Source organism: Homarus americanus, unplaced genomic scaffold (genome assembly GCF_018991925.1).
Source record: "Homarus americanus isolate GMGI-L3 unplaced genomic scaffold, GMGI_Hamer_2.0 scaffold15535, whole genome shotgun sequence".
Taxonomy (NCBI): Eukaryota; Metazoa; Arthropoda; class Malacostraca; order Decapoda; family Nephropidae; genus Homarus; species Homarus americanus.
This window is the reverse complement of record NW_024749729.1, coordinates 309,779-323,101: the sequence shown is the minus strand read 5'-3', so window position 1 is coordinate 323,101 and position 13,323 is coordinate 309,779. Positions and strand designations below refer to the sequence as shown.

At 40.8% G+C, this 13,323-nt stretch overlaps 1 protein-coding gene across 1 annotated transcript in view; it reads left to right on the top strand.

Annotated features, from left to right (window-relative positions):
- LOC121853730 (nephrin-like) overlaps positions 1-13,323 on the top strand; it is a 163,568-nt gene that overhangs the window by 77,687 nt on the left and 72,558 nt on the right. The window lies entirely within an intron of this gene.

The following is a 13,323-nucleotide window of genomic DNA, read 5'->3' as shown; positions in this document are numbered from 1 at the left end:
TTGTTTCTCGGTGTTTTCAATGGCGTTAGCCTTCAATACTTCTGGTACTAGTGGCGTTGAAGAGTTTATAAGAGATGATGATGTTGATAAGCTGTCTATTCAACGCTGTGCTAAAGCTTTCTATTCAATACTGAGTTTCAAAGCTTTCTACTCAATTTATCCGTAATTCACCATCAAGATTCACCATCTAGATCCTGGTATACAAACGCTTCAGGCTTTTCCACGTTTGGCCACACGGGATAGAGGAGTGAGAGAGGAGAGAGAGGGGGGGAAACATAAAAATCCTCTCATCTGCTGGAGGTGGTCTTAATGACAGCAAAACCCCCGCACGCAATTCCCAACCCAATACCTGAAATGGCTGCACTTCCCATTAATGGAAATCTCTGAATATGTAGAGAAAGCATTGCCCCCCATGCCGCTGTAATGACCGTGTTGTATTTCTCTATTAATGTTCTGAGTCAATGTAAAAGTATTTGTTTATGGAATAATCAGTTAGTGTTTTAAGTTAGAGGAAATATTATGGAATTTTGTGGAATTTTTTGTTGTTGTGTGTGTGTGTGTGTGTGTGTGTGTGTGTTTAATTATTACAGTCTACCTATTACAGCCTCTAACGTTTGTACCACTAACCACTACACTCATCACCATTAACCATTACCACCCATTACCACTAACCACTACCACCCATTACCACTAACCATTACACCCTTCACCACTATCTGTGTAGCCACTTAACCTCCACCCACTAGACTTTAGAGCCAGTAAACCCCTCATCACAATAACCGCGGTCACTGCCTCTCACCACCCGGGCGGTCACTGCCTCTCACCACCCGGGAACAAAGGCCCTTCACCTATTATTGTTTTGCCAATATCGCAAGAGGGAATGAACGAGCTCTGAGGGACGATATGACCTTATGTGTCGTCGTGGCCCAGCTGATCCTGTCGTCTATGTGTCGTCGTTGATCAGCTGATACTGTTGTTTACGTGTCGTTGATCAGCTGATACTGCTGTTTACGTGTCGTTGATCAGCTGATACTGCTGTTTACGTGTTGTTGATCAGCTGATATTGTTGTTTATATGTTGTCGTGGCCCAGCTGATCCTGTCACCTACGTATCGGCGCGGATCAGCAAGTAATATCGCCTTTCCGTCGCTGTGTCACTGTATCGTCGTAATCCAGATGATACCCGTCTATGTGTTGCCGTGTAGGGACGTGGTCGATGGCTCCCCGGCTGTTAAGTCACCGTAAAAGCCTCGTCTGGTCTATACTATCGACCCACCGTGTTATAAAGCTCACTGACAACTCTCATTGGTGGAGTGACCTCGAGGCTTTCAGATAGACACACAGGCAGACAGACAGAATAAGGCAATAAACGTGATAAATGTTAAATATCGACGAGTAATGATACATGCATAATACAATACACAGAAGTAACCACAAGGAAACAAAAAAAGATGCAAGCAATTTCGTGATCATTTTACTCCTGCAAATATTAATAATCACGAAATCGCTTGAGTCTTTTTAATTTTTTGTTTTTCTCTGTTTCCACACACACACACACACACACACACACACACACACACACACACACACACACACACAGTCTGAGTCTTTCCTTTATTACCTCTAATAACTCTCATAGATCTTTATCAAGGTATCATCCTCCATTCCTACCACGCGTCTCTACCCAACTTAACAAGACTTCAAGCCATTCGAGTTTCTAATGGCTCCATAAATCAGGCTTCTCATTGGTGTATTCTCTTTCATCTATTTTCCTTGATTTATTAGTTTATTCACCTATACTATTTTTCATTCTTGATTTATCTCAATGACTTGATATAATTTAGCATCAACAAAGTAAATATCATTACTAACGATAAAGATAAGATTGATAATAATAATAATAATAATAATAATAATAATAATAATAATAATAATAATAATAATAATAATAATAATAATAATAATAATAATAATAATAATAATAATACTAATAATAATAATAATACTAATAATAATAATAATAATAATAATAATAATGGTTGATAAATACAGACTAGGTATGGTGAGCTGTTAAGACATATAGTATAGTAATCATTTAAAGTGACGCGTTACAACCAACACAACAACCACAGCCAAAGTTAGTGAACTGTGTATAACTCGACGTCAAGGGATAGCCCAGGAAGACCTTACAACTCAACAACTACACTGGTTAACTATTGCTCTTGGAATTCGATTAGGTAATCAATCTACATCAAGGTTGCCATTATGTGAGAGAGAGAGAGAGAGAGAGAGAGAGAGAGAGAGAGATACAATGGAATAAATCAAATTCTAAAACTGTCAAGGAAATAAATCTGCGATATATTCAGAGGACTTTGGTTATTTCTCTAAATGGTATAATAATCTATAAAATATAAATGAATTTGGACGTATCTTGTTTGGGGGGGACATCGTTTCTTGAGCAACTAACTGGTTACATAGGAACAGTCTATGAGAGGAAAGAATCGCTTCTATTGGTGTGTGTGTGTGTGTGTGTGTGTGTGTGTGTTTTGCCTTACCTGCAGCCAATTAAAGACACAGGGGCTTTTTGTTTTTTTAATCTATTTTCGTCATATTCTTAGACAGCCACACACTCACAATATCAACAAGATGAACGTTATTTATCTTGTTTTCCTTACACACACACACACACACACACACACACACACACACACACACACACACACACACACACACACACACACACACACACACACACACACACACTGTTTTTCTTTACTCTGGATGTTAATGTTCGCCTGTCTTCCATGGCTCCTCCCAATTAGGTTAGGTTAGGTTATAAAGCCCATTAGTCCACTGCTTGTTGAAGGCTACTCTATATATTGTCACATATTTACGGTAGCTAACTTTTCCCTCTCTGGTGACCAACTCTAAAAAACTTTCTAATTATATCCGGTACTTCCAGCCATCAAACTTTTTCTATACATTGTTTTTTATCTCGTGGGATATAGCGGAGACGGTCAATTACGTCCCGTCATATGCTGAGAGCAGTGTATAAAGAAGGACAGAGAAGAGAATTGAAACTTTTGGAGTACTGAGAGGAATAGAGGAGAAGGAATAACAGAGGAGGAATGAAAGTGAATAAAAGAGGAAAAATGGTCAGAGTGTAGGAGTGAGTTAACGGTAGAGGTTGACGGGAGCAATCTTCCTCTTTGCGCTTCAGTGACTGTCAAATTGATGACCTCCTGATGGCTTATGACGGCCTGAGACCCGAGGCGCCCCTTATCCTGCTGTAGGTGATGACCCAAGGAGCTTCATAACTGTATCTTTCTTCAGGGGGATGACCCGGGGAACTGCTGTAGGCTGTAACCATTTTTTTTATGGGAATTATGTAATATAACTTTGTTTTGATGGACTCAACAACCTTAGTTCCTGTCGTAGGTAATAACTAATTGTGGTTAAATTCTTCTTTTTGGTGATGACCCGTGACCTGAACTAATATATCCGGGTAAAGGGAATGGTCGTACAGATGGTGATGTTAATACTAGGCTGTGACCTAGATGGTGGTACTAACATAAGACTGGGAGGCTGAACATTATACCTGACAGTGTGGAGGTCGAGGAGAATCAGGGAGTTATGTATCACCTTTAGGTCGTTATAGCACAGGGGGTGGTCGTCCCTCGCTTATTTACCACAACAAAGTATTCACACAGAGATATTGTACTGAATATGAGATGTTGAAATGTTGTGTGTGTATAATTTTTTGTGTATTCTTTTTGCATGAATAAAATAAAGTTATAGTTACACACACACACACACACACACACACACACACACACACACACACACACACACACACACACTCACACACACACACACACACACAAAGAAATCCCTAAAACCCTCTGCGACACGGAGTCAGCCAAGCTTGTTCTCTCAAGGTCTAGGATGAGGTAAATCTCCCGTGAGTTTCTCGGGTGAAAAACTTCAAAGACTTCAGTCTCTCTTTGACAATGATAAATTGTCTTCGATTCAAAAAGAACTACGGTGTATGCAGACTGAGATTGCGGAAACTTACGAGGTGTGACACACAAATATCTGAGAGATCGATGACAACAGTTTTACCTCTTACGAGTTTGGTTGACGAGCGCTCCGAGACGGGTAACACAGAGGTCCTCGCTGGCCTGGGGTCTCGTTGAAGAAGATCCTGCAATTACTAACTGCGTGGTTCCTGTGATTTACCTGGTTAACTATCAATATGGCGCTAAACTATGGAGAGGCGAAAGAGTAATGACAGACTGACTTTTCTGGTTTATGTGAAATTCTCTGAAGGAAAAATATCGGTAGAGAAACAGATAATGAAACCCGGAACCTCGACAATATTGATAAAGGTTAAGACTAGATGGACGGTGTTGCCTTTATATATGATGTAAATGTAATCAAATATATTACCTTTGACAATAAACGATTAAATTGAATCTATATATAATTAATATGGTCTTAGAAGTATGTTTTATTTATTTGTTCAACAATTTTAACTTTATTCTCAAACATTCTACGTTTACACTCATTACACCAACTAACATTTTTATGGATAACCAAATCATTAGCTGTTTGTGGTAGATACATTAACAGGTCAGTCATTTATAGAGATAGAAAGTTTAATCAGAAAGATGTGACCTATAATGGGGTGCAATTTATCAATGACATTTGGCTTTGATCTGAGTTCGAGATTGAGCGTGATAGTGAAGTTATTATTATTATTATTATTATTATTATTATTAATATTATTATTATTATTATTATTATTATTATTATTATTATTATTATTATTATTATTATTATTATTATTATTATTATTATTATTATTATTATTATTATTATTGTTGTTGTTGTTGTTGTTGTTGTTAGTAATACTAGCAAAGACAAACAAAGGAAAAGTAAACAGAACTACGATCCAAACTGTTCTGTTGACTTGTTAAATCTTCGTCTCAACTAAGTTGTAAAAATAAACTCTTAACACGGAGCTGGTCAGAGGTGATCCCAGGGTTTGACAGTAGCCCTCACCACCCGTCACTAATGCTTCCCAACTTTTGTGATGGAAAATAAATAGTCTGTGATTACTTCTTTATGACTCGTATCCAAAAGTTGCGACAAATCTCCGAGAATTACTTAGTTACTGTTTTATAAAGTGTTCGTATGTTTTGAGGAATGAGTTGATTTATATGTGATTTTATGTTTTTTATTATTATTATTATTATTATTGTTATTATTAATTATTATCAATTATTAAACTTTTTGCTTTCCAATAAATGTTAATCTATATCATGTTTTTTATATTCATGACGATTACAATGACATAATACTTAAGTCCACATCCATAATAATGTTCAGTACTCAATGTTCTTTGGCATATTTTTCCTGCATCAATATAACAAATCCCGGATGTAACTTCCCTCATTATGAAGACAGAATAGTGAAGGTATAACATTTTGTCTCTTCTGGATGATAGATGTAAGCAATATTTTACTACTGTCTTGAATCGAGTATTTTTATGTTTAGTAAAGAATTTGTGATCTGGGGAAGCTACTGTAAGAATTATTTAATGGGTTGGCTTATGTATAGGATAGTTTAAGATGTGTTTACCGTCTGTGTGTGACTTGTAAACAACTTTTTTAGCTGTGATTTATATTTCATCTGAGATATATTGGTAGACGCACACACACACACACACACACACACACACACACACACACATAAAAAATAGCCAGGAAGTGGTAATTTATGGCTCTACAGCAGCTTAGATTGGCCCCTTCTCACCCCACCTACCCCTCCCACCTGTCGACAGAGGTCATCACACTTCCTCCACCAGAAAAAAAGGTAAAGATTGCTGATGAAACTGAGATTAATCTTAAAGAATAAACAAAATAAACAAAAGAATACAAAGAGACATGATAAACAACAGTGCTGATGAGTATATGAGATATAATTAATCCGACGTTAGTGTAAACAATAGAGTCCTGTTTGCTGGCTGTGTTTACCTTCCCACATCACCATTGAGATACTCGCACTGCGCTGAGTTTGTTTATAAAAAGAAGCAATGAATATCCGGGCAACAGCGTTTTTATGTTAATTGTGCAACAGAAATCTTTAAACTCATACCACACTCGTAGCTGTAAACATGGTGACTATGTAATTAAGCTGTACCTGTACTTTGTAATTCTGTAAATCTGGTTGAGCTTTCTTTTTTCTATTCCTGTCAAATGGTACCTCACTTTCAAACAAATTTAATGTATTCTCCTCTCAGTCAAGTCAGTGAAGGAGGATATTGGCGGTGTTAATAGGATGTGGTATATAGTTATTGAGACACGTTATAGTGAGAAATATCTGGCATAGCATTCTCAACACCTTCACGTCACTGGGTGGGTGTGAAGGAGGGAGGCGTCATACTGTTCCACCAAAACAACCTACATCCCTCCCTCCCTCCTCCCTACCTCCTTCCCTCCCTCCTTCCCTCCCTCCCTCCTACCTCCTTCCCTCCCTCCTTCCCTACCTCCTTCCCTCCCTCCCTCCCTCCTCCCTACCTCCTTCCCTCCCTCCCTCCCTCCCTCCCTCCTCCCTCCCTCCCCTCCCTCCCTCCCTCCTCCCTCCCTCCCTCCCTCCCTCCCGAGTCCTTGATGGTGAGGAGAGATGGTGAGGCTTCAGAGAGAGAGACAAGGTGTTGTGACTCTGTATCACCTTACAAGCTTACACAGTCTCCCTCTCCATTATCTACGGCATTGTATATCATCCTCTCCTCCCACAGGCCCACTGGACACAGACTGATTATCCATAACACCTCTAAAATCCATAATTATGTAAATTAATCTCTTCTCCATCCTCGCCCCCCCCCCTATTGAACTCCTCAACACCACTACAGTGAACAGATATTTTCATCACATCCTGGGTGCTCTTAAGACTCTTGTTCGTCTTGTATTAAGGAAAATTTATAGTCTTCATATTTCCCCAAACTCACCTATGTTTCCCTTGCCTGATCGTCTTTCTCAGCTGTACAATTGAGACTTCTAGAGTGTGTGTGTGTGTGTGTACTAATTGGTGTTCATGATTAGTCTTTTTATCTTGTGACATCATCTTCCACCGTGGGATAAAGGTGCTTCATCATTCTCCACACTTTCACCTTCTGCCATCTAACGTTCCTCTCTCTCGACAGTGTATGAGTATCATGTAGGACGCCTCTATCTGCTGGGACAATCGACACACCAAACTCGACCTCATGATTAAATATTTTGTCACTGTGATCCATCCCCGTCTATCATGGGCGATTTTCACATAAAGGTAAATTCAAATTAAATGAGATACGTGAAAAAAAAGGCAATCACTCATTTTTCTCCTCAGTGGATCACAATCGACATTTTTGTCGAATCTCTTTTTAAGTGATATTCGTAGCGTCAAGCTCTCAAGCCTTTAAAAGAACCATTAATTATTTAATTCTGAGGTTTGATGTGTTGACTGTTGGGGAAGGTTGGGAGGGGTGAAGGGGAGAGAGGGTTTATCAAGGGTCTAGGAGGTGGGGAAGGGGAGGGTTTAGCAGGGGTTAAGGGGTATGGGAGGGTTTAGCAAGAGGGGGTTAGCAGGGGGATAAGGGGGAAGGAAGGTTTAGCAGGGGATAAATGGGAAAGGAAGGTTTAGCAGGGGTAAGGGAAAGGGGGTTTAGCAGGGGGTAAGGGGAAAGGAAGGTTTAGCAAGGGGAGGAAGGTTAGCAGGGGGTAGGAGGTGTCAGAGATGAGGTTACTGTCACTCTGTTCTCTTATGTTTTATTGATTTTAACACGCGACATTCTCGACGTAATTCCTGCCGCTCGTGGATATAAAGGGTCTGTCCTCCTCTTTGTGTGTGTGTGTGTGTGTGTGTGTGTGTGTGTGTGTGTGTGTGTGTGTGTGTGTGTGTGTCAGCGAGGCAGTGGGAGCTCGTCAACCTGTCGCATTATTTATTTATTCATGTCCTAGGCTTTAGACTCGAGTGATGTGGTGATAATTTTCTTTGGTGGTGATGAGATGGTGTAGCGTTTAGTGGTATGGTGACCTCTGACTGTTGTTATGATGGTGACATGGTTTCAAGTGATATAGTGCCCGCTTTCCCTCTCACTACGACTGACATTAATGACCAGCGATATGGTGTGACGTCTCTGGTAACATCACACTGGTATATACAAATCAATAATTAACGATAGAACTGCCATATATTGATAATGATAACATAATTAATGCTTTACCCCACCAAAAAAAATAATCCTGTTAAATATACAAGAACAGTTACTTGTAATATAATCATAATTAATTAATAATTGTATCTAACTCACTGCTGTTAGTTACATAATTGGTTTAATTTCACTGATAAGGAGCCTTTTATATTATCATTTATTATCAAATTGATATTATATCTTGGTTATATCTAAGTGTCTAGTCATAAGAGCATATACCTAATGTTTGACAGCTAGTTTATGACGACAAAGATTACATTTCACATTACAATAATCACAAACAAGTAATGGAGAAAAAAAGGGAATTTACCAACACAGACCCCACACCTTATATTCAGATTCTCAAAAATTAGGAGAATTTTTTTTGGGGGGAGGGTCTTGGTTAAAAGGTCACTTAAGTAATGGTTAAGTCTTTGTGGGTTTTGACTTAAGAGAGATAGACGGATCCGTTATCCAATTTTAAGGTAAAAAGAGAATTTCAAGTACGTGTCCTTTAGAAACTGAGTCTTGAATGGCAATTACACATTTACACGGAAACACACACACACACACACACACACACACACACACACACACACACACACACACATGAGATCAATTCAACATGCAAACACAAGTTTATACATATTCTACCACCAACTCCATCCACGAATGTACACACACAAAAAACACACATGCATGCACAGTCCACATATACCATACTAAATACTGAGACTCGGTAGCCTCGGTATATATTAAAGAATTGTGACCGGTACTACACTCAATTACCTTCACTTCCTCAACTACAGGCAGGTACACATTCACAGGTGGGTCGACTAGGGGTGTGGTGTGTGTATGGACCCCCCCCCCCTCCTACTCATCCCATACGTATACATACTTCCATAAAATCATACATATTAACACATAGGAACTAAGTTTATAGTCATACATAAACTCTTAATACACATATACATACACAAACTCATGATATGCCTATACATGCAGAAACACTTATAAAGATACATAAACAGACACAAACATACATACATAAACATACATACACAAACACCCATAAACAAACACATACATTCACAAATGCCCAGAAGAAAATGTATACATGTACACAAACTCACAACATATTATACACAGATATAAACAATAACAGACACACACACACACACACACACACACACACACACACACACTGCGGTCTTCGTGTGAACAGGAATGGATTATAACCACTTAAAAACACGGATTAAAACACCTTTCCTTCGACAAAAAAATGTACCTCGTGAATAATTCAAAGGAGCGCACACAAGCACGTATTGTAAAGAATATGAATTGGAGAGAGAGAGAGAGACAGACAGACACACACAGACAGGAAGACAGACAGGGATGCAGGCAGGCAGAGATAAATAGAAAAGAGAAAAACAAGAGAGAAAGATAATCACAAAAGGAGAGAATGAAAGAAAAACAAAAGGGATAAAATACACAGAGACAGAGACAAACAAAAACAAACACCCAAATAGAGAGAGTGAGAGATAAAAAAAATAAAAACCAGAATAAGACAGAAAGCCAAAGAGAAAGAAAAAGACAGGTATACAGATAAAAGTAGAGAGAAAGTAAGACAGAAGGGAAGGACAAACGGAGAATTGAAAGAGAAAGGTAACTAGAGGTCACTAAGGCATAGAAAACCTCCCAAGAGAGAGAGAGCCAATAAACAGCGGAGAACACAGGAAGCGACTGACAGCCTGAAGGAGGGGGGGTAGGAGGGCGGAACATGCCATTATTATTGACAAAATAGCGAAGCGCAACGGGTGTAACCTTTCATGACCCGTCGGTACCCCTTCTGTCAGTCTATCTGTCTGTCTGTCTGTCTTTCCTCTAGCTAAGTTCTCACTCCCTCCTCTCTCCTTCCTACCACACACACACACACACACACACACACACACACTCCCCTCAGTACACACACACACCCTCCCTTCATCAGATTCCCTCCCCTCACCAACTCCCCTCACCGACTCCCCTCACCCCACACCTTACCTCACTGATTTTACTCACCGTCCATACTGTAACTCACTCCCCTCACAACACTCACCATTACCTCATTAATTACCCCTCACTGCACAGCCCTCCCCCCCCCCATTAATACTTTGCATCAACAGAAGCCATACACACCACGCTTTCCGATACACCATAAACACATCAACATACATCATACGCACCATCCTATCCTATACACCATACAGCATACTCTCTTGCACTATACACCATAAAGTAGTCGACAGTGTTGCCTACTTAGGGTGCCACTAATTTATTACCTAGGTACCCAGACAATTAACCTGGTTTAAAGTATAATGTGTGGGAGGTAATTTATGCTAAGTACCAAACACTGGTAAGTGGGTGTATAATATATATATTGTACAGTATTGGTGGTATTATGTTATTACTCTAAGATGAGGATAAAGATTCACACAGACAGACAGACAGACAGGAAATTATAGACGAACGAAGAACTCCTGAAGTGACAGGTGAAGATCAGGATGAAATAATAAACAGATAAAACAAAATATTTCCGAGCATAATAATGTTAGAGCCAACCCTGTACAGGATTCGACTCTACGTCATCAGACCGCCATACTGAGGCTTATATCACTCGGCCACCTGCATGGTATATAAGCCTCAGCATGATGTAGAGTCGAATCCTGTACGGGGTATGACTGTAACATTAATATTCTCGGAAAATGGCAAGTCAGATTGTCATATATACAGTATTATGCTTCATATACTTTATGTTATGGTGCCACAGTTGGCTGGTAGTGCCAGGGAGAGGAAGTTGTAGGGGGCGAGGTGAAGAGCAGGGCGGTGAGGACCCGCTGGTGACCCGGGTACTGACGCTACCAGGGTGTGTCTCCACCCTGGCGAGGGTGCCGGTAAGTCGGAGCCTTTCATGGCAAGGTTGGGAGTCTGCCAGGTCTCTATGTTACTCAGTGTTGGAGGGAGAAAGGTCTCTCTAGTACTATTATGTGGGAGTGAAACAGATCCCTCTATTATCTTAGGTGAAAATGAGAGCGGTTTCTCCAGGGAGATTGTGTGAGAGTGAGGCAGGTCTCGCCAATATCCTGTGTGGGAGTGAGGAATTTCCTATACCCAGAAACACGAGATTGAATATTGTTGTGTGTATGCTGACGAGGAGATCGACGAATTATGAACCTTTGCGCTCTCACAGACTTGCTCTTCATGGTTGTCAGCCACTCTGTCTCGCTGACCCGGGACTTACTTAGTGGCATGGTCAAGTGCACTACACAGACAGCACCAGAACACATTTTTCTCGTTAAGTCCCTGATCCCTTCTCTGTAGTATTCACAAACATCATCTTTACCTCACCATCAGCCTCTATAAACCTCTCTCCCTCACCTCCTTCCCTCTCCTCCCTCCCTCACCTCCTTCCCTCTCCTCCCTCCCTCTCCTCCTTTCCTCTCCTCCTCCTCCTCCCTCCTTCCCTCCTCCCCTCCCTCACCTCCCCTCCTCCTCCCTCCCTCACCTCCTTCCCTCTCCTCCCTCCCTCACCTCCTTCCCTCTCCTCCCTCCCTCTCCTCCTTCCCTCTCCTCCTTCCCCCTCACCCTCCCTCCCTCCGTCAGCTCTATATACCACCACCGAGGGCCTCTGTAAAGAGAGACGTGTAATATATATATTTTTTTGTCTCTCGTCTGTCGACTTTTCCAGGTGACGTAGCCACTTGCCCCGCGGGTCCTGGCGGCCTTGGCAAGAGTCTTATTGGCTCTGGGCAAGTGTCTGGTGGCCCTGAGCTAATGGTCTGGTGGCCCATAGCTTATGTCTGGTGCCCCTGAGCTAATGATCTGGTGGCCCTGAGCTAATGGTCTGGTGGCCCTGAGCTAATGGTCTGGTGGCCCTGAACTAATGGTCTGGTGGCCCTGAACCAATGATCTTGTGGCCCTAAGCTAATGCCCTGATGGCCATGAACATCTAATTCTCTGTGGCCTTGAGCTAATGGTCTGGTGCCCCTGAACAAGAGTCCTGTTGACCCTAGGCAGAGAGGTCGTGATGGAGCCGAGCACAGAGGGACGAGAGTCAGAGAGTCATAACACCGCTGACTGCTTCCTGCCATTATCCTACAACGTTTCCTTAATTTGGTGCCTCTTAGCCAAGGATGTCCAGGTCTTTTTTTATACACAACCTTGACTCGAAAACACTTCCGTACGATATCATGATTTTGGGGTCATTTTATTTATTTATTTATTTATTTATTTATTTATTTATTTTTGCATGCCTTGGTGCCCAGTTTGTCTTACATTGGCAATATCAACTAACTTAACCTAACATAAGATAATGTAACCTAATCTAACCCAAAACCCCCCACATCTAACAAACTTAACTAACCCCTATGATAAACTAACTAAACCCTCAAATTTAGTCTAAAAACGTGAATTAAGTTCCAATTCCTGATATATTTTTTTCCTTGCAATAACAAACTCAACCGTGGTAGTTCATATATGATGGTTCGTCAGTGTGTGTGTGTTAGTAATCAAGTTCGTAAGGATTATATGAATTATAAAAACGACGAACACAATTAAAATTATCAATGACTCGAGTTAGAATGATTAGATGTTATAAGAAGTGAATCAAGACAGTGTTATGACCATTGATTCCCCTCCCCCCTCCCCTCCCCTCTAACCCCCCCCCCCCCCTCCCCTATCTTAAGTGGGTGGGAAGAGGTTAAGTGGTGCTGTAGGTTGTTCTTGTGAGTGAGTGAGTGACTGTATGGAGGAGGTAAGGTGAGTGAATGACTGAGGTAGAAGAGTGAGTGAGTGAGTGAGTGAGTGAGTGAGTGAGTGTAGTGTAGTAGCAGGGAGTGAGTCAGTCAGTGAGTGTAATAGCAGTGAGTGAGTGAGGTCATTGAGTGAGTGAGTGAATGTATGAGTGAGTGCATGAGTGAGTGAATGAGTTTTGTAGCAGAGTGAGTGAGTGAGTCAACAGAGAGAGGCGGTGAATACATAACACTATTTTGTTATCAATGAGAACATAAAAGTTGAAATTAATTAGTTTGTTGTCATTTTTATAATTGC